General features: G+C 39.2%; 50 non-coding genes across 50 annotated transcripts; all 50 read right to left on the bottom strand.

Annotated features, from left to right (window-relative positions):
- Nucleotides 1–422: 422 nt before the first annotated feature.
- On the bottom strand, nt 423–494 carry Trnaw-cca (transfer RNA tryptophan (anticodon CCA)). Its single transcript has one exon. It is a non-coding gene; the product is annotated as a tRNA-Trp (tRNA).
- Nucleotides 495–754: 260 nt separating this feature from the next.
- Nucleotides 755–826, bottom strand: Trnaw-cca (transfer RNA tryptophan (anticodon CCA)). The gene has a single exon. It is a non-coding gene; the product is annotated as a tRNA-Trp (tRNA).
- A 592-nt stretch (nt 827–1418) lies between these two features.
- Nucleotides 1419–1490, bottom strand: Trnaw-cca (transfer RNA tryptophan (anticodon CCA)). Its single transcript has one exon. It is a non-coding gene; the product is annotated as a tRNA-Trp (tRNA).
- Nucleotides 1491–1750: 260 nt separating this feature from the next.
- On the bottom strand, nt 1751–1822 carry Trnaw-cca (transfer RNA tryptophan (anticodon CCA)). Its single transcript has one exon. It is a non-coding gene; the product is annotated as a tRNA-Trp (tRNA).
- A 259-nt stretch (nt 1823–2081) lies between these two features.
- Nucleotides 2082–2153, bottom strand: Trnaw-cca (transfer RNA tryptophan (anticodon CCA)). Its single transcript has one exon. It is a non-coding gene; the product is annotated as a tRNA-Trp (tRNA).
- A 259-nt stretch (nt 2154–2412) lies between these two features.
- Nucleotides 2413–2484, bottom strand: Trnaw-cca (transfer RNA tryptophan (anticodon CCA)). Its single transcript has one exon. It is a non-coding gene; the product is annotated as a tRNA-Trp (tRNA).
- Nucleotides 2485–2744: 260 nt separating this feature from the next.
- Trnaw-cca (transfer RNA tryptophan (anticodon CCA)) lies at nt 2745–2816 on the bottom strand. The gene has a single exon. It is a non-coding gene; the product is annotated as a tRNA-Trp (tRNA).
- Nucleotides 2817–3076: 260 nt separating this feature from the next.
- Trnaw-cca (transfer RNA tryptophan (anticodon CCA)) lies at nt 3077–3148 on the bottom strand. The gene has a single exon. It is a non-coding gene; the product is annotated as a tRNA-Trp (tRNA).
- A 259-nt stretch (nt 3149–3407) lies between these two features.
- Nucleotides 3408–3479, bottom strand: Trnaw-cca (transfer RNA tryptophan (anticodon CCA)). The gene has a single exon. It is a non-coding gene; the product is annotated as a tRNA-Trp (tRNA).
- Nucleotides 3480–3737: 258 nt separating this feature from the next.
- Trnaw-cca (transfer RNA tryptophan (anticodon CCA)) lies at nt 3738–3809 on the bottom strand. The gene has a single exon. It is a non-coding gene; the product is annotated as a tRNA-Trp (tRNA).
- Nucleotides 3810–4722: 913 nt separating this feature from the next.
- Trnaw-cca (transfer RNA tryptophan (anticodon CCA)) lies at nt 4723–4794 on the bottom strand. The gene has a single exon. It is a non-coding gene; the product is annotated as a tRNA-Trp (tRNA).
- A 592-nt stretch (nt 4795–5386) lies between these two features.
- On the bottom strand, nt 5387–5458 carry Trnaw-cca (transfer RNA tryptophan (anticodon CCA)). Its single transcript has one exon. It is a non-coding gene; the product is annotated as a tRNA-Trp (tRNA).
- A 259-nt stretch (nt 5459–5717) lies between these two features.
- On the bottom strand, nt 5718–5789 carry Trnaw-cca (transfer RNA tryptophan (anticodon CCA)). Its single transcript has one exon. It is a non-coding gene; the product is annotated as a tRNA-Trp (tRNA).
- Nucleotides 5790–6049: 260 nt separating this feature from the next.
- Trnaw-cca (transfer RNA tryptophan (anticodon CCA)) lies at nt 6050–6121 on the bottom strand. The gene has a single exon. It is a non-coding gene; the product is annotated as a tRNA-Trp (tRNA).
- A 259-nt stretch (nt 6122–6380) lies between these two features.
- Nucleotides 6381–6452, bottom strand: Trnaw-cca (transfer RNA tryptophan (anticodon CCA)). The gene has a single exon. It is a non-coding gene; the product is annotated as a tRNA-Trp (tRNA).
- Nucleotides 6453–7033: 581 nt separating this feature from the next.
- Nucleotides 7034–7105, bottom strand: Trnaw-cca (transfer RNA tryptophan (anticodon CCA)). Its single transcript has one exon. It is a non-coding gene; the product is annotated as a tRNA-Trp (tRNA).
- A 260-nt stretch (nt 7106–7365) lies between these two features.
- On the bottom strand, nt 7366–7437 carry Trnaw-cca (transfer RNA tryptophan (anticodon CCA)). Its single transcript has one exon. It is a non-coding gene; the product is annotated as a tRNA-Trp (tRNA).
- A 592-nt stretch (nt 7438–8029) lies between these two features.
- On the bottom strand, nt 8030–8101 carry Trnaw-cca (transfer RNA tryptophan (anticodon CCA)). Its single transcript has one exon. It is a non-coding gene; the product is annotated as a tRNA-Trp (tRNA).
- Nucleotides 8102–8681: 580 nt separating this feature from the next.
- Nucleotides 8682–8753, bottom strand: Trnaw-cca (transfer RNA tryptophan (anticodon CCA)). The gene has a single exon. It is a non-coding gene; the product is annotated as a tRNA-Trp (tRNA).
- Nucleotides 8754–9013: 260 nt separating this feature from the next.
- On the bottom strand, nt 9014–9085 carry Trnaw-cca (transfer RNA tryptophan (anticodon CCA)). The gene has a single exon. It is a non-coding gene; the product is annotated as a tRNA-Trp (tRNA).
- A 581-nt stretch (nt 9086–9666) lies between these two features.
- On the bottom strand, nt 9667–9738 carry Trnaw-cca (transfer RNA tryptophan (anticodon CCA)). The gene has a single exon. It is a non-coding gene; the product is annotated as a tRNA-Trp (tRNA).
- Nucleotides 9739–9998: 260 nt separating this feature from the next.
- Nucleotides 9999–10070, bottom strand: Trnaw-cca (transfer RNA tryptophan (anticodon CCA)). The gene has a single exon. It is a non-coding gene; the product is annotated as a tRNA-Trp (tRNA).
- A 592-nt stretch (nt 10071–10662) lies between these two features.
- Nucleotides 10663–10734, bottom strand: Trnaw-cca (transfer RNA tryptophan (anticodon CCA)). Its single transcript has one exon. It is a non-coding gene; the product is annotated as a tRNA-Trp (tRNA).
- A 259-nt stretch (nt 10735–10993) lies between these two features.
- On the bottom strand, nt 10994–11065 carry Trnaw-cca (transfer RNA tryptophan (anticodon CCA)). Its single transcript has one exon. It is a non-coding gene; the product is annotated as a tRNA-Trp (tRNA).
- A 260-nt stretch (nt 11066–11325) lies between these two features.
- Nucleotides 11326–11397, bottom strand: Trnaw-cca (transfer RNA tryptophan (anticodon CCA)). The gene has a single exon. It is a non-coding gene; the product is annotated as a tRNA-Trp (tRNA).
- A 581-nt stretch (nt 11398–11978) lies between these two features.
- Nucleotides 11979–12050, bottom strand: Trnaw-cca (transfer RNA tryptophan (anticodon CCA)). Its single transcript has one exon. It is a non-coding gene; the product is annotated as a tRNA-Trp (tRNA).
- Nucleotides 12051–12310: 260 nt separating this feature from the next.
- Trnaw-cca (transfer RNA tryptophan (anticodon CCA)) lies at nt 12311–12382 on the bottom strand. Its single transcript has one exon. It is a non-coding gene; the product is annotated as a tRNA-Trp (tRNA).
- Nucleotides 12383–12963: 581 nt separating this feature from the next.
- On the bottom strand, nt 12964–13035 carry Trnaw-cca (transfer RNA tryptophan (anticodon CCA)). The gene has a single exon. It is a non-coding gene; the product is annotated as a tRNA-Trp (tRNA).
- A 260-nt stretch (nt 13036–13295) lies between these two features.
- Nucleotides 13296–13367, bottom strand: Trnaw-cca (transfer RNA tryptophan (anticodon CCA)). The gene has a single exon. It is a non-coding gene; the product is annotated as a tRNA-Trp (tRNA).
- Nucleotides 13368–13627: 260 nt separating this feature from the next.
- On the bottom strand, nt 13628–13699 carry Trnaw-cca (transfer RNA tryptophan (anticodon CCA)). Its single transcript has one exon. It is a non-coding gene; the product is annotated as a tRNA-Trp (tRNA).
- Nucleotides 13700–13959: 260 nt separating this feature from the next.
- On the bottom strand, nt 13960–14031 carry Trnaw-cca (transfer RNA tryptophan (anticodon CCA)). Its single transcript has one exon. It is a non-coding gene; the product is annotated as a tRNA-Trp (tRNA).
- A 260-nt stretch (nt 14032–14291) lies between these two features.
- Nucleotides 14292–14363, bottom strand: Trnaw-cca (transfer RNA tryptophan (anticodon CCA)). Its single transcript has one exon. It is a non-coding gene; the product is annotated as a tRNA-Trp (tRNA).
- A 260-nt stretch (nt 14364–14623) lies between these two features.
- Nucleotides 14624–14695, bottom strand: Trnaw-cca (transfer RNA tryptophan (anticodon CCA)). Its single transcript has one exon. It is a non-coding gene; the product is annotated as a tRNA-Trp (tRNA).
- A 259-nt stretch (nt 14696–14954) lies between these two features.
- On the bottom strand, nt 14955–15026 carry Trnaw-cca (transfer RNA tryptophan (anticodon CCA)). Its single transcript has one exon. It is a non-coding gene; the product is annotated as a tRNA-Trp (tRNA).
- A 260-nt stretch (nt 15027–15286) lies between these two features.
- On the bottom strand, nt 15287–15358 carry Trnaw-cca (transfer RNA tryptophan (anticodon CCA)). Its single transcript has one exon. It is a non-coding gene; the product is annotated as a tRNA-Trp (tRNA).
- A 260-nt stretch (nt 15359–15618) lies between these two features.
- On the bottom strand, nt 15619–15690 carry Trnaw-cca (transfer RNA tryptophan (anticodon CCA)). The gene has a single exon. It is a non-coding gene; the product is annotated as a tRNA-Trp (tRNA).
- Nucleotides 15691–15950: 260 nt separating this feature from the next.
- Trnaw-cca (transfer RNA tryptophan (anticodon CCA)) lies at nt 15951–16022 on the bottom strand. The gene has a single exon. It is a non-coding gene; the product is annotated as a tRNA-Trp (tRNA).
- A 260-nt stretch (nt 16023–16282) lies between these two features.
- Trnaw-cca (transfer RNA tryptophan (anticodon CCA)) lies at nt 16283–16354 on the bottom strand. The gene has a single exon. It is a non-coding gene; the product is annotated as a tRNA-Trp (tRNA).
- Nucleotides 16355–16613: 259 nt separating this feature from the next.
- Trnaw-cca (transfer RNA tryptophan (anticodon CCA)) lies at nt 16614–16685 on the bottom strand. The gene has a single exon. It is a non-coding gene; the product is annotated as a tRNA-Trp (tRNA).
- A 581-nt stretch (nt 16686–17266) lies between these two features.
- On the bottom strand, nt 17267–17338 carry Trnaw-cca (transfer RNA tryptophan (anticodon CCA)). Its single transcript has one exon. It is a non-coding gene; the product is annotated as a tRNA-Trp (tRNA).
- A 260-nt stretch (nt 17339–17598) lies between these two features.
- Nucleotides 17599–17670, bottom strand: Trnaw-cca (transfer RNA tryptophan (anticodon CCA)). Its single transcript has one exon. It is a non-coding gene; the product is annotated as a tRNA-Trp (tRNA).
- A 592-nt stretch (nt 17671–18262) lies between these two features.
- On the bottom strand, nt 18263–18334 carry Trnaw-cca (transfer RNA tryptophan (anticodon CCA)). Its single transcript has one exon. It is a non-coding gene; the product is annotated as a tRNA-Trp (tRNA).
- Nucleotides 18335–18914: 580 nt separating this feature from the next.
- Trnaw-cca (transfer RNA tryptophan (anticodon CCA)) lies at nt 18915–18986 on the bottom strand. Its single transcript has one exon. It is a non-coding gene; the product is annotated as a tRNA-Trp (tRNA).
- A 260-nt stretch (nt 18987–19246) lies between these two features.
- Trnaw-cca (transfer RNA tryptophan (anticodon CCA)) lies at nt 19247–19318 on the bottom strand. The gene has a single exon. It is a non-coding gene; the product is annotated as a tRNA-Trp (tRNA).
- A 580-nt stretch (nt 19319–19898) lies between these two features.
- Nucleotides 19899–19970, bottom strand: Trnaw-cca (transfer RNA tryptophan (anticodon CCA)). The gene has a single exon. It is a non-coding gene; the product is annotated as a tRNA-Trp (tRNA).
- Nucleotides 19971–20230: 260 nt separating this feature from the next.
- Trnaw-cca (transfer RNA tryptophan (anticodon CCA)) lies at nt 20231–20302 on the bottom strand. The gene has a single exon. It is a non-coding gene; the product is annotated as a tRNA-Trp (tRNA).
- Nucleotides 20303–20883: 581 nt separating this feature from the next.
- Trnaw-cca (transfer RNA tryptophan (anticodon CCA)) lies at nt 20884–20955 on the bottom strand. Its single transcript has one exon. It is a non-coding gene; the product is annotated as a tRNA-Trp (tRNA).
- A 259-nt stretch (nt 20956–21214) lies between these two features.
- On the bottom strand, nt 21215–21286 carry Trnaw-cca (transfer RNA tryptophan (anticodon CCA)). Its single transcript has one exon. It is a non-coding gene; the product is annotated as a tRNA-Trp (tRNA).
- Nucleotides 21287–21867: 581 nt separating this feature from the next.
- Nucleotides 21868–21939, bottom strand: Trnaw-cca (transfer RNA tryptophan (anticodon CCA)). The gene has a single exon. It is a non-coding gene; the product is annotated as a tRNA-Trp (tRNA).
- Nucleotides 21940–22199: 260 nt separating this feature from the next.
- Trnaw-cca (transfer RNA tryptophan (anticodon CCA)) lies at nt 22200–22271 on the bottom strand. The gene has a single exon. It is a non-coding gene; the product is annotated as a tRNA-Trp (tRNA).
- Between the last annotated feature and the right edge of the window lie 64 nt (nt 22272–22335).

Raw genomic sequence — 22335 nt, 5'->3', positions numbered from 1 at the left:
TTTCTTTTTCTTTTTATTTAAAACAATCACATGCATGGAAAGAAATTTCGATTAATGAAGATCAAATTCCCACACAGCAAAGAAATTAAAACACAAAGCACTGACCCGGACGTGATTTGAACACGCAACCTTCTGATCTGGAGTCAGACGCGCTACCGAGCCACATGAAGAGGTTGATTGCCGTTATCTTTAAAGCATTCATGTGATTTGAAATAAATTTCGAACGCAGCACAGTAGATTCTCCTATGGCGAAGAAACATGATAAAAACTATATTCCTTAGGCGATTTGAATATCTTTGCGTGACAGAGCCAGACGGGATATTTCTTTTCCTTTTTATTTAAAACAATCACATGCATGGAAAGAAATTTCGATTAATAAAGATCAAATTCTCACACAGCAAAGAAATTAAAACACAAAGCACTGACCCGGACGTGATTTGAACACGCAACCTTCTGATCTGGAGTCAGACGCGCTACCGTTGCGCCACCGAGCCACACGAAGAGTGGGATTGCCGTTATCTTTAAAGCATTCATGTGATTTGAAATAAATTTCGAACGCAGCACAGTAGATTCTCCTATGGCAAAGAAACATGATAAAAACTATATTCCTTACGCGATTTGAATATCTTTGCGAGACAGAGCCCGACGACATATTTATTTTCCTTTTTATTTAAAACAATCACATGCATGGAAAGAAATTTCGATTAATGAAGATCAAATTCTCACACAGCAAAGAAATTAAAACACAAAGCACTGACCCGGACGTGATTTGAACACGCAACCTTCTGATCTGGAGTCAGACGCGCTACCGTTGCGCCACCGAGCCACACGAAGAGTGGGATTGCCGTTATCTTTAAAGCATTCATGTGATTTGAAATAAATTTCGAACGCAGCACAGTAGATTCTCCTATGGCAAAGAAACATGATAAAAACTATATTCCTTACGCGATTTGAATATCTTTGCGAGACAGAGCCCGACGACATATTTATTTTCCTTTTTATTTAAAACAATCACATGCATGGAAAGAAATTTCGATTAATGAAGATCAAATTCTCACACAGCGAAGAAATTAAAACAAAAAGCACTGACCAGGACGTGATTTGAACACGCAACCTTCTGATCTGGAGTTAGACGCGCTACAGTTGCGCCACCGAGCCACACGACGAGCTAGATTGCCGTTATCTTTAAAGCATTCATGTGATTTGAAATAAATTTCGAGCGCAGCACAGTAGATTCTCCTATAGCAAAGAAACATGATAAAAACTATATTCCTTACGCGATTTGAATATCTTTGCGTGACAGAGCCAGACGGGATTCTTCTTTTCCTTTTTATTTAAAACAATCACATGCATGGAAAGAAATTTCGATTAATGAAGCTCAAATTCTCACACAGCAAAGAAATTAAAACACAAAGCACTGACCCGGACGTGATTTGAACACGCAACCTTCTGATCTGGAGTCAGACGCGCTACCGTTGCGCCACCGAGCCACACGAAGAGTGGGATTGCCGTTATCTTTAAAGCATTCATGTGATTTGAAATAAATTTCGAACGCAGCTCAGTCGATTCTCCTATGGCAAAGAAACATAATAAAAACTATATTCCTTACGCGATTTGAATATCTTTGCGAGACAGGGCCCGACGACATATTTATTTTCCTTTTTATTTAAAACAATCACATGCATGGAAAGAAATTTCGATTAATGAAGATCAAATTCTCACACAGCAAAGAAATTAAAACAAAAAGCACTGACCCGGACGTGATTTGAACACGCAACCTTCTGATCTGGAGTCAGACGCGCTACCGTTGCGCCACCGAGCCACACGAAGAGGTTGATTGCCGTTATCTTTAAAGCATTCATGTGATTTGAAATAAATTTCGAGCGCAGCACAGTAGATTCTCCTATAGCAAAGAAACATGATAAAAACTATATTCCTTACGCGATTTGAATATCTTTGAGTGACAGAGCCAGACGGGATATTTCTTTTCCTTTTTATTTAAAACAATCACATGCATGGAAAGAAATTTCGATTAATGAAGATCAAATTCTCACACAGCAAAAAATTAAAACACAAAGCACTGACCCGGACGTGATTTGAACACGCAACCTTCTGATCTGGAGTCAGACGCGCTACCGTTGCGCCACCGAGCCAAGGAAGAGTTGGATTGCCGTTATCTTTAAAGCATTCATGTGATTCGAAATAAATTTCGAACGCAGCACAGTAGATTCTCCTATGACAAAGAAACATGATAAAAACTATATTCCTTACGCTATTTGAATATCTTTGCGTGACAGAGCAAGACGGGATATTTCTTTTCCTTTTTATTTAAAACAATCACATGCATGGAAAGAAATTTCGATTAATAAAGATCAAATTCTCACACAGCAAAGAAATTAAAACACAAAGCACTGACCCGGACGTGATTTGAACACGCAACCTTCTGATCTGGAGTCAGAAGCGCTACCGTTGCGCCACCGAGCCACACGAAGAGGTTGATTGCCGTTATCTTTAAAGCATTCACGTGATTTGAAATAAATTTCGAGCGCAGCACAGTAGATTCTCCTATAGCAAAGAAACATGATAAAAACTATATTCCTTACGCGATTTGAATATCTTTGAGTGACAGAGCCAGACGGAATATTTCTTTTTCTTTTTATTTAAAACAATCACATGCATGGAAAGAAATTTCGATTAATGAAGATCAAATTCCCACACAGCAAAGAAATTAAAACACAAAGCACTGACCCGGACGTGATTTGAACACGCAACCTTCTGATCTGGAGTCAGACGCGCTACCGTTGCGCCACCGAGCCACACGAAGAGTTGGATTGCCGTTATCTTTAAAGCATTCATGTGATTCGAAATAAATTTCGAACGCAGCACAGTAGATTCTCCTATGGCAAAGAAACATGATAAAAACTATATTAGTTACACGATTTGAATATCTTTGCGTGACAGAGCCAGACGGGATACTTCTTTTCCTTTTTATTTAAAACAATCACATGCATGGAAAGAAATTTCGATTAATGGAGATCAAATTCTCACACAGCAAAGAAATTAAAACAGAAAGCACTGACCCGGACGCGATTTGAACACGCAACCTTCTGATCTGGAGTCAGACGCGCTACCGTTGCGCCACCGAGCCACACGAAGAGGTTGATTGCCGTTATCTTTAAAGCATTCATGTGATTTGAAATAAATTTCGAACGCAGCACAGTAGATTCTCCTATGGCGAAGAAACATGATAAAAACTATATTCCTTAGGCGATTTGAATATCTTTGCGTGACAGAGCCAGACGGGATATTTCTTTTCCTTTTTATTTAAAACAATCACATGCATGGAAAAAATTTCTATTAATGAAGATCAAATTCTCACACAGCAAAGAAATTAAAACATAAAGCACTGACCCGGACGTGATTTGAACACGCAACCTTCTGATCTGGAGTCAGACGCGCTACCGTTGCGCCACCGAGCCACACGAAGAGTGGGATTGCCGTTATCTTTAAAGCATTCATGTGATTTGAAATAAATTTCGAACGCAGCACAGTAGATTCTCCTATGGCGAAGAAACATGATAAAAACTATATTCCTTAGGCGATTTGAATATCTTTGCGTGACAGAGCCAGACGGGATATTTCTTTTCCTTTTTATTTAAAACAATCACATGCATGGAAAAAATTTCTATTAATGAAGATCAAATTCTCACATATCAAAGAAATAAAAGACAAAGCACTGACCCGGACGTGATTTGAACACGCAACCTTCTGATCTGGAGTCAGACGCGCTACCGTTGCGCCACCGAGCCACACGAAGAGTTGGATTGCCGTTATCTTTAAAGCATTCATGTGATTTGAAATAAATTTTGAACGCAGCACAGTCGATTCTCCTATGGCAAAGAAACATGATAAAATCTATATTTCTTACGCGATTTGAATATGTTTGCGTGACAGAGCCAGACGGGATATTTCTTTTCCTTTTTATTTAAAACAATCACATGCATGGAAAGAAATTTCTATTAATGAAGATCAAATTCTCACACAGCAAAGAAATTAAAACACAAAGCACTGACCCGGACGTGATTTGAACACGCAACCTTCTGATCGGGAGTCAGACGCGCCACCGAGCCACACGAAGAGTGGGATTGCCGTTATCTTTAAAGCATTCATGTGATTTGAAATAAATTTCGAACGCAGCACAGTAGATTCTCCTATGGCAAAGAAACATGATAAAAACTATATACCTTACGCGATTTGAATATCTTTGCGTGACAGAGCCAGACGGGATATTTCTTTTCCTTTCTATTTAAAACAATCACATGCATGGAAAGAAATTTCGATTAATGAAGATCAAATTCTCACACAGCAAAGAAATTAAAACACAAAGCACGGACCCGGACGCGATTTGAACACGCAACCTTCTGATCTGGAGTCAGACGCGCTACCGTTGCGACACCGAGCCACGCGAAGAGTTGGATTGCCGTTATCTTTAAAGCATTCATGTGATTTGAAATAAATTTTGAACGCAGCACAGTAGATTCTCCTATGGCAAAGAAACATGATAAAAACTATATTCCTTACGCGATTTGAATATCTTTGCGTGACAGAGCCAGACGGGATATTTCTTTTCCTTTTTATTTAAAACAATCACATGCATGGAAAGAAATTTCGATTAATGAAGATCAAATTCTCACACAGCAAAGAAATTAAAACACAAAGCACTGACCCGGACGTGATTTGAACACGCAACCTTCTGATCTGGAGTCAGACGCGCTACCGTTGCGCCACCGAGCCACACGAAGAGTGGGATTGCCGTTATCTTTAAAGCATTCATGTGATTTGAAATAAATTTCGAACGCAGCACAGTAGATTCTCCTATGGCAAAGAAACATGATAAAAACTATATTCCTTACGCGATTTGAATATCTTTGCGAGACAGAGCCAGACGACATATTTATTTTCCTTTTTATTTAAAACAATCACATGCATGGAAAGAAATTTCGATTAATTAAGATCAAATTCTCACACAGCAAAGAAATTAAAACAAAAAGCACTGACCAGGACTTGATTTGAACACGCAACCTTCTGATCTGGAGTTAGACGCGCTACCGTTGCGCCACCGAGCCACACGACGAGTTAGATTGCCGTTATCTTTAAAGCATTCATGTGATTTGAAATAAATTTCGAGCGCAGCACAGTAGATTCTCCTATAGCAAAGAAACATGATAAAAACTATATTCCTTACGCGATTTGAATATCTTTGCGTGGCAGAGCCAGACGGGATATTTCTTTTCCTTTTTATTTAAAACAATCACATGCATGGAAAGAAATTTCGATTAATGTAGATCAAATTTTCACACAGCAAATAAATTAAAACACAAAGCACTGACCCGGACGTGATTTGAACACGCAACCTTCTGATCTGGAGTCAGACGCGCTACCGTTGCGCCACCGAGCCAGACGAAGAGTTGGATTGCCGTTATCTTTAAAGCATCATGTGATTTGAAATAAATTTCGAACGCAGCACAGTAGATTCTCCTATGGCAAAGAAACATGATAAAAACTATATTCCTTTCGCGATTTGAATATCTTTGCGTGACAGAGCCAGACGGGATACTTCTTTTCCTTTTTATTTAAAACAATCACATGCATGGAAAGAAATTTCGATTAATGAAGATCAAATTCTCACACAGCAAAGAAATTAAAACACAAAGCACTGACCCGGACGTGATTTGAACACGCAACCTTCTGACCTGGAGTCAGACGCGCTACCGTTGCGCCACCGAGCCACACGAAGAGTTGGATTGCCGTTATCTTTAAAGCATTCATGTGATTTGAAATAAATTTCGATCGCAGCACAGTAGATTCTCCTATGGCGAAGAAACATGATAAAAACTATATTCCTTAAGCGATTTGAATATCTTTGCGTGACAGAGCCAGACAGGATATTTCTTTTCCTTTTTATTTAAAACAATCACATGCATGGAAAGAAATTTCGATTAATGAAGATCAAATTCTCACACAGCAAAGAAATTAAAACACAAAGCACTGACCCGGACGTGATTTGAACACGCAACCTTCAGATCTGGAGTCAGACGCGCTACCGTTGCGCCACCGAGCCACACGAAGAGTTGGATTGCCGTTATCTTTAAAGCATTCACGTGATTTGAAATAAATTTCGAGCGATGCACAGTAGATTCACCTATCGCAAAGAAACATGATAAAAACTATATTCCTTACGCGATTTGAATATCTTTGCGTGACACATCCCGACGGGATATTTCTTTTCCTTTTTATTTAAAACAATCATATGCATGGAAAGAAATTTCGATTAATGAAGATCAAATTCTCACATATCAAAGAAATAAAAGACAAAGCACTGACCCGGACGTGATTTGAACACGCAACCTTCTGATCTGGAGTCAGACGCGCTACCGTTGCGCCACCGAGCCACACGAAGAGTTGGATTGCCGTTATCTTTAAAGCATTCATGTGATTTGAAATAAATTTTGAACGCAGCACAGTCGATTCTCCTATGGCAAAGAAACATGATAAAAACTATATTAATTACGCGATTTGAATATGTTTGCGTGACAGAGCCAGACGGGATATTTCTTTTCCTTTTTATTTAAAACAATCACATGCATGGAAAGAAATTTCTATTAATGAAGATCAAATTCTCACACAGCAAAGAAATTAAAACACAAAGCACTGACCCGGACGTGATTTGAACACGCAACCTTCTGATCTGGAGTCAGACGCGCCACCGAGCCACACGAAGAGTGGGATTGCCGTTATCTTTAAAGCATTCATGTGATTTGAAATAAATTTCGAACGCAGCACAGTAGATTCTCCTATGGCACTGAAACATGATAAAAACTATATACCTTACGCGATTTGAATATCTTTGCGTGACAGAGCCAGACGGGATATTTCTTTTCCTTTCTATTTAAAACAATCACATGCATGGAAAGAAATTTCGATTAATGAAGATCAAATTCTCACACAGCAAAGAAATTAAAACACAAAGCACGGACCCGGACGCGATTTGAACACGCAACCTTCTGATCTGGAGTCAGACGCGCTACCGTTGCGCCACCGAGCCACGCGAAGAGTTGGATTGCCGTTATCTTTAAAGCATTCATGTGATTTGAAATAAATTTTGAACGCAGCACAGTAGATTCTCCTATGGCAAAGAAACATGATAAAAACTATATTCCTTACGCGATTTGAATATCTTTGCGTGACAGAGCCAGACGGGATATTTCTTTTCCTTTTTATTTAAAACAATCACATGCATGGAAAGAAATTTCGATTAATGAAGATCAAATTCTCACACAGCAAAGAAATTAAAACACAAAGCACTGACCCGGACGTGATTTGAACACGCAACCTTCTGATCTGGAGTCAGACGCGCTACCGTTGCGCCACCGAGCCACACGAAGAGTGGGATTGCCGTTATCTTTAAAGCATTCATGTGATTTGAAATAAATTTCGAACGCAGCACAGTAGATTCTCCTATGGCAAAGAAACATGATAAAAACTATATTCCTTACGCGATTTGAATATCTTTGCGAGACAGAGCCAGACGACATATTTATTTTCCTTTTTATTTAAAACAATCACATGCATGGAAAGCAATTTCGATTAATTAAGATCAAATTCTCACACAGCAAAGAAATTAAAACAAAAAGCACTGACCAGGACTTGATTTGAACACGCAACCTTCTGATCTGGAGTTAGACGCGCTACCGTTGCGCCACCGAGCCACACGACGAGTTAGATTGCCGTTATCTTTAAAGCATTCATGTGATTTGAAATAAATTTCGAGCGCAGCACAGTAGATTCTCCTATGGCAAAGAAACATGATAAAAACTATATTCCTTTCGCGATTTGAATATCTTTGCGTGACAGAGCCAGACGGGATACTTCTTTTCCTTTTTATTTAAAACAATCACATGCATGGAAAGAAATTTCGATTAATGAAGATCAAATTCTCACACAGCAAAGAAATTAAAACACAAAGCACTGACCCGGACGTGATTTGAACACGCAACCTTCTGACATGGAGTCAGACGCGCTACCGTTGCGCCACCGAGCCACACGAAGAGTTGGATTGCCGTTATCTTTAAAGCATTCATGTGATTTGAAATAAATTTCGATCGCAGCACAGTAGATTCTCCTATGGCGAAGAAACATGATAAAAACTATATTCCTTAAGCGATTTGAATATCTTTGCGTGACAGAGCCAGACAGGATATTTCTTTTCCTTTTTATTTAAAACAATCACATGCATGGAAAGAAATTTCTATTAATGAAGATCAAATTCTCACACAGCAAAGAAATTAAAACACAAAGCACTGACCCGGACGTGATTTGAACACGCAACCTTCTGATCTGGAGTCAGACGCGCCACCGAGCCACACGAAGAGTGGGATTGCCGTTATCTTTAAAGCATTCATGTGATTTAAATAAATTTCGAACGCAGCACAGTAGATTCTCCTATGGCAAAGAAACATGATAAAAACTATATACCTTACGCGATTTGAATATCTTTGCGTGACAGAGCCAGACGGGATATTTCTTTTCCTTTCTATTTAAAACAATCACATGCATGGAAAGAAATTTCGATTAATGAAGATCAAATTCTCACACAGCAAAGAAATTAAAACACAAAGCACGGACCCGGACGCGATTTGAACACGCAACCTTCTGACCTGGAGTCAGACGCGCTACCGTTGCGCCACCGAGCCACACGAAGAGTTGGATTGCCGTTATCTTTAAAGCATTCATGTGATTTGAAATAAATTTCGATCGCAGCACAGTAGATTCTCCTATGGCGAAGAAACATGATAAAAACTATATTCCTTAAGCGATTTGAATATCTTTGCGTGACAGAGCCAGACAGGATATTTCTTTTCCTTTTTATTTAAAACAATCACATGCATGGAAAGAAATTTCTATTAATGAAGATCAAATTCTCACACAGCAAAGAAATTAAAACACAAAGCACTGACCCGGACGTGATTTGAACACGCAACCTTCTGATCTGGAGTCAGACGCGCTACCGTTGCGCCACCGAGCCACACGAAGAGTTGGATTGCCGTTATCTTTAAAGCATTCACGTGATTTGAAATAAATTTCGAGCGATGCACAGTAGATTCACCTAACGCAAAGAAACATGATAAAAACTATATTCCTTACGCGATTTGAATATCTTTGCGTGACAGAGCAAGACGGGATATTTCTTTTCCTTTTTATTTAAAACAATCATATGCATGGAAAGAAATTTCGATTAATGAAGATCAAATTCTCACACAGCAAAGAAATTAAAACACAAAGCACTGACCCGGACGTGATTTGAACACGCAACCTTCTGATCTGGAGTCAGACGCGCCACCGAGCCACACGAAGAGTGGGATTGCCGTTATCTTTAAAGCATTCATGTGATTTGAAATAAATTTCGAACGCAGCACAGTAGATTCTCCTATGGCAAAGAAACATGATAAAAACTATATACCTTACGCGATTTGAATATCTTTGCGTGACAGAGCCAGACGGGATATTTCTTTTCCTTTCTATTTAAAACAATCACATGCATGGAAAGAAATTTCGATTAATGAAGATCAAATTCTCACACAGCAAAGAAATTAAAACACAAAGCACGGACCTGGACGCGATTTGAACACGCAACCTTCTGATCTGGAGTCAGACGCGCTACCGTTGCGCCACCGAGCCACGCGAAGAGTTGGATTGCCGTTATCTTTAAAGCATTCATGTGATTTGAAATAAATTTTGAACGCAGCACAGTAGATTCTCCTATGGCAAAGAAACATAATAAAAACTATATTCCTTACGCGATTTGAATATCTTTGCGTGACAGATCCAGACGGGATATTTCTTTTCCTTTTTATTTAAAACAATCACATGCATGGAAAGAAATTTCGATTAATGAAGATCAAATTCTCACACAGCAAAGAAATTAAAACACAAAGCACTGACCCGGACGTGATTTGAACACGCAACCTTCTGATCTGGAGTCAGACGCGCTACCGTTGCGCCACCGAGCCACACGAAGAGTGGGATTGCCGTTATCTTTAAAGCATTCATGTGATTTGAAATAAATTTCGAACGCAGCACAGTAGATTCTCCTATGGCAAAGAAACATGATAAAAACTATATTCCTTACGCGATTTGAATATCTTTGCGAGACAGAGCCAGACGACATATTTATTTTCCTTTTTATTTAAAACAATCACATGCATGGAAAGAAATTTCGATTAATTAAGATCAAATTCTCACACAGCAAAGAAATTAAAACAAAAAGCACTGACCAGGACTTGATTTGAACACGCAACCTTCTGATCTGGAGTTAGACGCGCTACCGTTGCGCCACCGAGCCACACGACGAGTTAGATTGCCGTTATCTTTAAAGCATTCATGTGATTTGAAATAAATTTCGAGCGCAGCACAGTAGATTCTCCTATAGCAAAGAAACATGATAAAAACTATATTCCTTACGCGATTTGAATATCTTTGCGTGGCAGAGCCAGACGGGATATTTCTTTTCCTTTTTATTTAAAACAATCACATGCATGGAAAGAAATTTCGATTAATGTAGATCAAATTTTCACACAGCAAATAAATTAAAACACAAAGCACTGACCCGGACGTGATTTGAACACGCAACCTTCTGATCTGGAGTCAGACGCGCTACCGTTGCGCCACCGAGCCAGACGAAGAGTTGGATTGCCGTTATCTTTAAAGCATCATGTGATTTGAAATAAATTTCGAACGCAGCACAGTAGATTCTCCTATGGCAAAGAAACATGATAAAAACTATATTCCTTTCGCGATTTGAATATCTTTGCGTGACAGATCCAGACGGGATACTTCTTTTCCTTTTTATTTAAAACAATCACATGCATGGAAAGAAATTTCGATTAATGAAGATCAAATTCTCACACAGCAAAGAAATTAAAACACAAAGCACTGACCCGGACGTGATTTGAACACGCAACCTTCTGACCTGGAGTCAGACGCGCTACCGTTGCGCCACCGAGCCACACGAAGAGTTGGATTGCCGTTATCTTTAAAGCATTCATGTGATTTGAAATAAATTTCGATCGCAGCACAGTAGATTCTCCTATGGCGAAGAAACATGATAAAAACTATATTCCTTACGCGATTTGAATATCTTTGCGTGACACATCCAGACGGGATATTTCTTTTCCTTTTTATTTAAAACAATCACATGCATGGAAAGAAATTTCGATTAATGAAGATCAAATTCTCACACAGCAAAGAAATTAATACACAAAGCACTGACCCGGACGTGATTTGAACACGCAACCTTCTGATCTGGAGTCAGACGCGCTACCGTTGCGCCACCGAGCCACACGAAGAGTTGGATTGCCGTTATCTTTAAAGCATTCATGTGATTTGAAATAAATTTTGAACGCAGCACAGTCGATTCTCCTATGGCAAAGAAACATGATAAAAACTATATTCCTTACGCGATTTGAATATGTTTGCGTGACAGAGCCAGACGGGATATTTCTTTTCCTTTTTATTTAAAAATATCACATGCATGGAAAGAAATTTCTATTAATGAAGATCAAATTCTCACACAGCAAAGAAATTAAAACACAAAGCACTGACCCGGACGTGATTTGAACACGCAACCTTCTGATCTGGAGTCAGACGCGCCACCGAGCCACACGAAGAGTGGGATTGCCGTTATCTTTAAAGCATTCATGTGATTTGAAATAAATTTCGAACGCAGCACAGTAGATTCTCCTATGGCAAAGAAACATGATAAAAACTATATACCTTACGCGATTTGAATATCTTTGCGTGACAGAGCCAGACGGGATATTTCTTTTCCTTTCTATTTAAAACAATCACATGCATGGAAAGAAATTTCGATTAATGAAGATCAAATTCTCACACAGCAAAGAAATTAAAACACAAAGCACGGACCCGGACGCGATTTGAACACGCAACCTTCTGATCTGGAGTTAGACGCGCTACCGTTGCGCCACCGAGCCACACGACGAGTTAGATTGCCGTTATCTTTAAAGCATTCATGTGATTTGAAATAAATTTCGAGCGCAGCACAGTAGATTCTCCTATAGCAAAGAAACATGATAAAAACTATATTCCTTTCGCGATTTGAATATCTTTGCGTGACAGAGCCAGACGGGATATTTCTTTTCCTTTTTATTTAAAACAATCACATGCATGGAAAGAAATTTCGATTAATGAAGATCAAATTCTCACACAGCAAAGAAATTAAAACACAAAGCACTGACCCGGACGTGATTTGAACACGCAACCTTCTGACCTGGAGTCAGACGCGCTACCGTTGCGCCACCGAGCCACACGAAGAGTTGGATTGCCGTTATCTTTAAAGCATTCATGTGATTTGAAATAAATTTCGATCGCAGCACAGTAGATTCTCCTATGGCAAAGAAACATGATAAAAACTATATTCCTTAAGCGATTTGAATATCTTTGCGTGACAGAGCCAGACAGGATATTTCTTTTCCTTTTTATTTAAAACAATCACATGCATGGAAAGAAATTTCTATTAATGAAGATCAAATTCTCACACAGCAAAGAAATTAAAACACAAAGCACTGACCCGGACGTGATTTGAACACGCAACCTTCTGATCTGGAGTCAGACGCGCCACCGAGCCACACGAAGAGTGGGATTGCCGTTATCTTTAAAGCATTCATGTGATTTGAAATAAATTTCGAACGCAGCACAGTAGATTCTCCTATGGCAAAGAAACATGATAAAAACTATATACCTTACGCGATTTGAATATCTTTGCGTGACAGAGCCAGACGGGATATTTCTTTTCCTTTCTATTTAAAACAATCACATGCATGGAAAGAAATTTCGATTAATGAAGATCAAATTCTCACACATCAAAGAAATTAAAACACAAAGCACGGACCCGGACGCGATTTGAACACGCAACCTTCTGATCTGGAGTCAGACGCGCTACCGTTGCGCCACCGAGCCACGCGAAGAGTTGGATTGCCGTTATCTTTAAAGCATTCATGTGATTTGAAATAAATTTTGAACGCAGCACAGTAGATTCTCCTATGGCAAAGAAACATGATAAAAACTATATTCCTTACGCGATTTGAATATCTTTGCGTGACAGAGCCAGACGAGATATTTCTTTTCCTTTTTATTTAAAACAATCACATGCATGGAAAGAAATTTCGATTAATGAAGATCAAATTCTCACACAGCAAAGAAATTAAAACACAAAGCACTGACCCGGACGTGATTTGAACACGCAACCTTCTGACCTGGAGTCAGACGCGCTACCGTTGCGCCACCGAGCCACACGAAGAGTTGGATTGCCGTTATCTTTAAAGCATTCATGTGATTTGAAATAAATTTCGAACGCAGCACAGTAGATTCTCCTATGGCAAAGAAACATGATAAAAACTATATTCCTTACGCGATTTGAATATCTTTGCGAGACAGAGCCCGACGACATATTTATTTTCCTTTTTATTTAAAACAATCACATGCATGGAAAGAAATTTCGATTAATGAAGATCAAATTCTCACACAGCAAAGAAATTAAAACAAAAAGCACTGACCCGGACGTGATTTGAACACGCAACCTTCTGATCTGGAGTCAGACGCGCTACCGTTGCGCCACCGAGCCACACGAAGAGGTTGATTGCCGTTATCTTTAAAGCATTCACGTGATTTGAAATAAATTTCGAGCGCAGCACAGTAGATTCTCCTATGGCAAAGAAACATGATAAAAACTATATTCCTTTCGCGATTTGAATATCTTTGCGTGACAGAGCCAGACGGGATATTTCTTTTCCTTTTTATTTAAAACAATCACATGCATGGAAAGAAATTTCGATTAATGAAGATCAAATTCTCACACAGCAAAGAAATTAAAACACAAAGCACTGACCCGGACGTGATTTGAACACGCAACCTTCTGACCTGGAGTCAGACGCGCTACCGTTGCGCCACCGAGCCACACGAAGAGTGGGATTGCCGTTATCTTTAAAGCATTCATGTGATTTGAAATAAATTTCGAACGCAGCACAGTAGATTCTCCTATGGCAAAGAAACATGATAAAAACTACATTCCTTACGCGATTTGAATATCTTTGCGAGACAGAGCCCGACGACATATTTATTTTCCTTTTTATTTAAAACAATCACATGCATGGAAAGAAATTTCGATTAATGAAGATCAAATTCTCACACAGCAAAGAAATTAAAACACAAAGCACTGACCCGGACGTGATTTGAACACGCAACCTTCTGATCTGGAGTCAGACGCGCTACCGTTGCGCCACCGAGCCACACGAAGAGGTTGATTGCCGTTATCTTTAAAGCATTCACGTGATTTGAAATAAATTTCGAGCGCAGCACAGTAGATTCTCCTATAGCAAAGAAACATGATAAAAACTATATTCCTTACGCTATTTGAATATCTTTGAGTGACAGAGCCAGACGGGATATTTCTTTTCCTTTTTATTTAAAACAATCACATGCATGGAAAGAAATTTCGATTAATGAAGATCAAATTCCCACACAGCAAAGAAATTAAAACACAAAGCACTGACCCGGACGTGATTTGAACACGCAACCTTCTGATCTGGAGTCAAACGCGCTACCGTTGCGCCACCGAGCCACACGAAGAGTGGGATTGCCGTTATCTTTAAAGCATTCATGTGATTTGAAATAAATTTCGAACGCAGCACAGTAGATTCTCCTATGGCAAAGAAACATGATAAAAACTATATTCCTTACGCGATTTGAATATCTTTGCGTGACAGAGCAAGACGGGATATTTCTTTTCCTTTTTATTTAAAACAATCATATGCATGGAAAGAAATTTCGATTAATGAAGATCAAATTCTCACATATCAAAGAAATAAAAGACAAAGCACTGACCCGGACGTGATTTGAACACGCAACCTTCTGATCTGGAGTCAGACGCGCTACCGTTGCGCCACCGAGCCACACGAAGAGTTGGATTGCCGTTATCTTTAAAGCATTCATGTGATTTGAATTAAATTTTGAACGCAGCACAGTCGATTCTCCTATGGCAAAGAAACATGATAAAAACTATATTCCTTACGCGATTTGAATATGTTTGCGTGACAGAGCCAGACGGGATATTTCTTTTCCTTTTTATTTAAAACAATCACATGCATGGAAAGAAATTTCTATTAATGAAGATCAAATTCTCACACAGCAAAGAAATTAAAACACAAAGCAATGACCCGGACGTGATTTGAACACGCAACCTTCTGATCTGGAGTCAGACGCGCTACCGTTGCGCCACCGAGCCACACGAAGAGGTTGATTGCCGTTATCTTTAAAGCATTCACGTGATTTGAAATAAATTTCGAGCGCAGCACAGTAGATTCTCCTATGGCAAAGAAACATGATAAAAACTATATTCCTTTCGCGATTTGAATATCTTTGCGTGACAGAGCCAGACGGGATATTTCTTTTCCTTTTTATTTAAAACAATCACATGCATGGAAAGAAATTTCGATTAATGAAGATCAAATTCTCACACAGCAAAGAAATTAAAACACAAAGCACTGACCCGGACGTGATTTGAACACGCAACCTTCTGACCTGGAGTCAGACGCGCTACCGTTGCGCCACCGAGCCACACGAAGAGTGGGATTGCCGTTATCTTTAAAGCATTCATGTGATTTGAAATAAATTTCGAACGCAGCACAGTAGATTCTCCTATGGCAAAGAAACATGATAAAAACTACATTCCTTACGCGATTTGAATATCTTTGCGAGACAGAGCCCGACGACATATTTATTTTCCTTTTTATTTAAAACAATCACATGCATGGAAAGAAATTTCGATTAATGAAGATCAAATTCTCACACAGCAAAGAAATTAAAACACAAAGCACTGACCCGGACGTGATTTGAACACGCAACCTTCTGATCTGGAGTCAGACGCGCTACCGTTGCGCCACCGAGCCACACGAAGAGGTTGATTGCCGTTATCTTTAAAGCATTCACGTGATTTGAAATAAATTTCGAGCGCAGCACAGTAGATTCTCCTATAGCAAAGAAACATGATAAAAACTATATTCCTTACGCTATTTGAATATCTTTGAGTGACAGAGCCAGACGGGATATTTCTTTTCCTTTTTATTTAAAACAATCACATGCATGGAAAGAAATTTCGATTAATGAAGATCAAATTCCCACACAGCAAAGAAATTAAAACACAAAGCACTGACCCGGACGTGATTTGAACACGCAACCTTCTGATCTGGAGTCAAACGCGCTACCGTTGCGCCACCGAGCCACACGAAGAGTGGGATTGCCGTTATCTTTAAAGCATTCATGTGATTTGAAATAAATTTCGAACGCAGCACAGTAGATTCTCCTATGGCAAAGAAACATGATAAAAACTATATTCCTTACGCGATTTGAATATCTTTGCGTGACAGAGCAAGACGGGATATTTCTTTTCCTTTTTATTTAAAACAATCATATGCATGGAAAGAAATTTCGATTAATGAAGATCAAATTCTCACATATCAAAGAAATAAAAGACAAAGCACTGACCCGGACGTGATTTGAACACGCAACCTTCTGATCTGGAGTCAGACGCGCTACCGTTGCGCCACCGAGCCACACGAAGAGTTGGATTGCCGTTATCTTTAAAGCATTCATGTGATTTGAATTAAATTTTGAACGCAGCACAGTCGATTCTCCTATGGCAAAGAAACATGATAAAAACTATATTCCTTACGCGATTTGAATATGTTTGCGTGACAGAGCCAGACGGGATATTTCTTTTCCTTTTTATTTAAAACAATCACATGCATGGAAAGAAATTTCTATTAATGAAGATCAAATTCTCACACAGCAAAGAAATTAAAACACAAAGCAATGACCCGGACGTGATTTGAACACGCAACCTTCTGATCTGGAGACAGACGCGCCACCGAGCCACACGAAGAGTGGGATTGCCGTTATCTTTAAAGCATTCATGTGATTTGAAATAAATTTCGAACGCAGCACAGTAGATTCTCCTATGGCAAAGAAACATGATAAAAACTATATACCTTACGCGATTTGAATATCTTTGCGTGACAGAGCCAGACGGGATATTTCTTTTCCTTTCTATTTAAAACAATCACATGCATGGAAAGAAATTTCGATTAATGAAGATCAAATTCTCACACAGCAAAGAAATTAAAACACAAAGCACGGACCCGGACGCGATTTGAACACGCAACCTTCTGATCTGGAGTCAGACGCGCTACCGTTGCGCCACCGAGCCACGCGAAGAGTTGGATTGCCGTTATCTTTAAAGCATTCATGTGATTTGAAATAAATTTTGAACGCAGCACAGTAGATTCTCCTATGGCAATGAAACATGATAAAAACTATATTCCTTACGCGATTTGAATATCTTTGCGTGACAGAGCCAGACGGGATATTTCTTTTCCTTTTTATTTAAAACAATCACATGCATGGAAAGAAATTTCGATTAATGAAGATCAAATTCTCACACAGCAAAGAAATTAAAACACAAAGCACTGACCCGGACGTGATTTGAACACGCAACCTTCTGATCTGGAGTCAGACGCGCTACCATTGCGCCACCGAGCCACACGAAGAGTGGGATTGCCGTTATCTTTAAAGCATTCATGTGATTTGAAATAAATTTCGAACGCAGCACAGTAGATTCTCCTATGGCAAAGAAACATGATAAAAACTATATTCCTTACGCGATTTGAATATCTTTGCGAGACAGAGCCAGACGACATATTTATTTTCCTTTTTATTTAAAACAATCACATGCATGGAAAGAAATTTCGATTAATTAAGATCAAATTCTCACACAGCAAAGAAATTAAAACAAAAAGCACTGACCAGGACTTGATTTGAACACGCAACCTTCTGATCTGGAGTTAGACGCGCTACCGTTGCGCCACCGAGCCACACGACGAGTTAGATTGCCGTTATCTTTAAAGCATTCATGTGATTTGAAATAAATTTCGAGCGCAGCACAGTAGATTCTCCTATAGCAAAGAAACATGATAAAAACTATATTCCTTACGCGATTTGAATATCTTTGCGTGGCAGAGCCAGACGGGATATTTCTTTTCCTTTTTATTTAAAACAATCACATGCATGGAAAGAAATTTCGATTAATGTAGATCAAATTTTCACACAGCAAATAAATTAAAACACAAAGCACTGACCCGGACGTGATTTGAACACGCAACCTTCTGATCTGGAGTCAGACGCGCTACCGTTGCGCCACCGAGCCAGACGAAGAGTTGGATTGCCGTTATCTTTAAAGCATCATGTGATTTGAAATAAATTTCGAACGCAGCACAGTAGATTCTCCTATGGCAAAGAAACATGATAAAAACTATATTCCTTTCGCGATTTGAATATCTTTGCGTGACAGAGCCAGACGGGATATTTCTTTTCCTTTTTATTTAAAACAATCACATGCATGGAAAGAAATTTCGATTAATGAAGATCAAATTCTCACACAGCAAAGAAATTAAAACACAAAGCACTGACCCGGACGTGATTTGAACACGCAACCTTCTGACCTGGAGTCAGACGCGCCACCGAGCCACACGAAGAGTTGGATTGCCGTTATCTTTAAAGCATTCATGTGATTTGAAATAAATTTCGATCGCAGCACAGTAGATTCTCCTATGGCGAAGAAACATGATAAAAACTATATTCCTTAAGCGATTTGAATATCTTTGCGTGACAGAGCCAGACAGGATATTTCTTTTCCTTTTTATTTAAAACAATCACATGCATGGAAAGAAATTTCTATTAATGAAGATCAAATTCTCACACAGCAAAGAAATTAAAACACAAAGCACTGACCCGGACGTGATTTGAACACGCAACCTTCTGATCTGGAGTCAGACGCGCTGCCGTTGCGCCACCGAGCCACACGAAGAGTTGGATTGCCGTTATCTTTAAAGCATTCACGTGATTTGAAATAAATTTAGAGCGATGCACAGTAGATTCACCTATCGCAAAGAAACATGATAAAAACTATATTCCTTACGCGATTTGAATATCTTTGCGTGACACATCCAGACGGGATATTTCTTTTCCTTTTTATTTAAAACAATCACATGCATGGAAAGAAATTTCGATTAATGAAGATCAAATTCTCACACAGCAAAGAAATTAATACACAAAGCACTGACCCGGACGTGATTTGAACACGCAACCTTCTGATCTGGAGTCAGGCGCGCTACCGTTGCGCCACCGAGCCACACGAAGTGTTGGATTGCCGTTATCTTTAAAGCATTCATGTGATTTGAAATAAATTTTGAACGCAGCACAGTCGATTCTCCTATGGCAAAGAAACATGATAAAAACTATATTCCTTACGCGATTTGAATATGTTTGCGTGACAGAGCCAGACGGGATATTTCTTTTCCTTTTTATTTAAAACAATCACATGCATGGAAAGAAATTTCTATTAATGAAGATCAAATTCTCACACAGCAAAGAAATTAAAACACAAAGCACTGACCCGGACGTGATTTGAACACGCAACCTTCTGATCTGGAGTCAGACGCGCCACCGAGCCACACGAAGAGTGGGATTGCCGTTATCTTTAAAGCATTCATGTGATTTGAAATAAATTTCGAACGCAGCACAGTAGATTCTCCTATGGCAAAGAAACATAATAAAAACTATATTCCTTACGCGATTTGAATATCTTTGCGTGACAGAGCAAGACGGGATATTTCTTTTCCTTTTTATTTAAAACAATCACATGCATGGAAAAAATTTCTATTAATGAAGATCAAATTCTCACACAGCAAAGAAATTAAAACACAAAGCACTGACCCGGACGTGATTTGAACACGCAACCTTCTGATCTGGAGTCAGACGCGCTACCGTTGCGCCACCGAGCCACACGAAGAGTGGGATTGCCGTTATCTTTAAAGCATTCATGTGATTTGAAATAAATTTCGAACGCAGCACAGTAGATTCTCCTATGGCAAAGAAACATGATAAAAACTATATTCCTTAAGCGATTTGAATATCTTTGCGTGACAGAGCCAGACAGGATATTTCTTTTCCTTTTTATTTAAAACAATCACATGCATGGAAAGAAATTTCTATTAATGAAGATCAAATTCTCACACAGCAAAGAAATTAAAACACAAAGCACTGACCCGGACGTGATTTGAACACGCAACCTTCTGATCTGGAGTCAGACGCGCTGCCGTTGCGCCACCGAGCCACACGAAGAGTTGGATTGCCGTTATCTTTAAAGCATTCACGTGATTTGAAATAAATTTCGAGCGATGCACAGTAGATTCACCTATCGCAAAGAAACATGATAAAAACTATATTCCTTACGCGATTTGAATATGTTTGCGTGACAGAGCCAGACGGGATATTTCTTTTCCTTTTTATTTAAAACAATCACATGCATGGAAAGAAATTTCTATTAATGAAGATCAAATTCTCACACAGCAAAGAAATTAAAACACAAAGCACTGACCCGGACGTGATTTGAACACGCAACCTTCTGATCTGGAGTCAGACGCGCCACCGAGCCACACGAAGAGTGGGATTGCCGTTATCTTTAAAGCATTCATGTGATTTGAAATAAATTTCGAACGCAGCACAGTAGATTCTCCTATGGCAAAGAAACATGATAAAAACTATATACCTTACGCGATTTGAATATCTTTGCGTGACAGAGCCAGACGGGATATTTCTTTTCCTTTCTATTTAAAACAATCACATGCATGGAAAGAAATTTCGATTAATGAAGATCAAATTCTCACACAGCAAAGAAATTAAAACACAAAGCACTGACCCGGACGTGATTTGAACACGCAACCTTCTGATCTGGAGTCAGACGCGCTACCGTTGCGCCACCGAGCCACGCGAAGAGTTGGATTGCCGTTATCTTTAAAGCATTCATGTGATTTGAAATAAATTTCGAACGCAGCACAGTAGATTCTCCTATGGCAAAGAAACATGATAAAAACTATATTCCTTACGCGATTTGAATATCTTTGCGTGACAGAGCAAGACGGGATATTTCTTTTCCTTTTTATTTAAAACAATCATATGCATGGAAAGAAATTTCGATTAATGAAGATCAAATTCTCACATATCAAAGAAATAAAAGACAAAGCACTGACCCGGACGTGATTTGAACACGCAACCTTCTGATCTGGAGTCAGACGCGCTACCGTTGCGCCACCGAGCCACACGAAGAGTTGGATTGCCGTTATCTTTAAAGCATTCATGTGATTTGAAATAAATTTTGAACGCAGCACAGTCGATTCTCCTATGGCAAAGAAACATGATAAAAACTATATTCCTTACGCGATTTGAATATGTTTGCGTGACAGAGCCAGACGGGATATTTCTTTTCCTTTTTATTTAAAACAATCACATGCATGGAAAGAAATTTCTATTAATGAAGATCAAATTCTCACACAGCAAAGAAATTAAAACACAAAGCACTGACCCGGACGTGATTTGAACACGCAACCTTCTGATCTGGAGTCAGACGCGCCACCGAGCCACACGAAGAGTGGGATTGCCGTTATCTTTAAAGCATTCATGTGATTTGAAATAAATTTCGAACGCAGCACAGTAGATTCTCCTATGGCAAAGAAACATGATAAAAACTATATACCTTACGCGATTTGAATACCTTTGCGTGACAGAGCCAGACGGGATATTTCTTTTCCTTTCTATTTAAAACAATCACATGCATGGAAAGAAATTTCGATTAATGAAGATCAAATTCTCACACAGCAAAGAAATTAAAACACAAAGCACGGACCCGGACGCGATTTGAACACGCAACCTTCTGATCTGGAGTCAGACGCGCTACCGTTGCGCCACCGAGCCACGCCAAGAGTTGGATTGCCGTTATCTTTAAAGCATTCATGTGATTTGAAATAAATTTTGAACGCAGCAGAGTAGATTCTCCTATGGCAATGAAACATGATAAAAACTATATTCCTTACGCGATTTGAATATCTTTGCGTGACAGAGCCAGACGGGATATTTCTTTTCCTTTTTATTTAAAACAATCACATGCATGGAAAGAAATTTCGATTAATGAAGATCAAATTCTCACACAGCAAAGAAATTAAAACACAAAGCACTGACCCGGACGTGATTTGAACACGCAACCTTCTGATCTGGAGTCAGACGCGCTACCGTTGCGCCACCGAGCCACACGAAGAGTGGGATTGCCGTTATCTTTAAAGCATTCATGTGATTTGAAATAAATTTCGAACG

Source organism: Argiope bruennichi, chromosome 6 (genome assembly GCF_947563725.1).
Source record: "Argiope bruennichi chromosome 6, qqArgBrue1.1, whole genome shotgun sequence".
Taxonomy (NCBI): Eukaryota; Metazoa; Arthropoda; class Arachnida; order Araneae; family Araneidae; genus Argiope; species Argiope bruennichi.
This window is presented reverse-complemented; position numbering and strand designations above follow the sequence as displayed.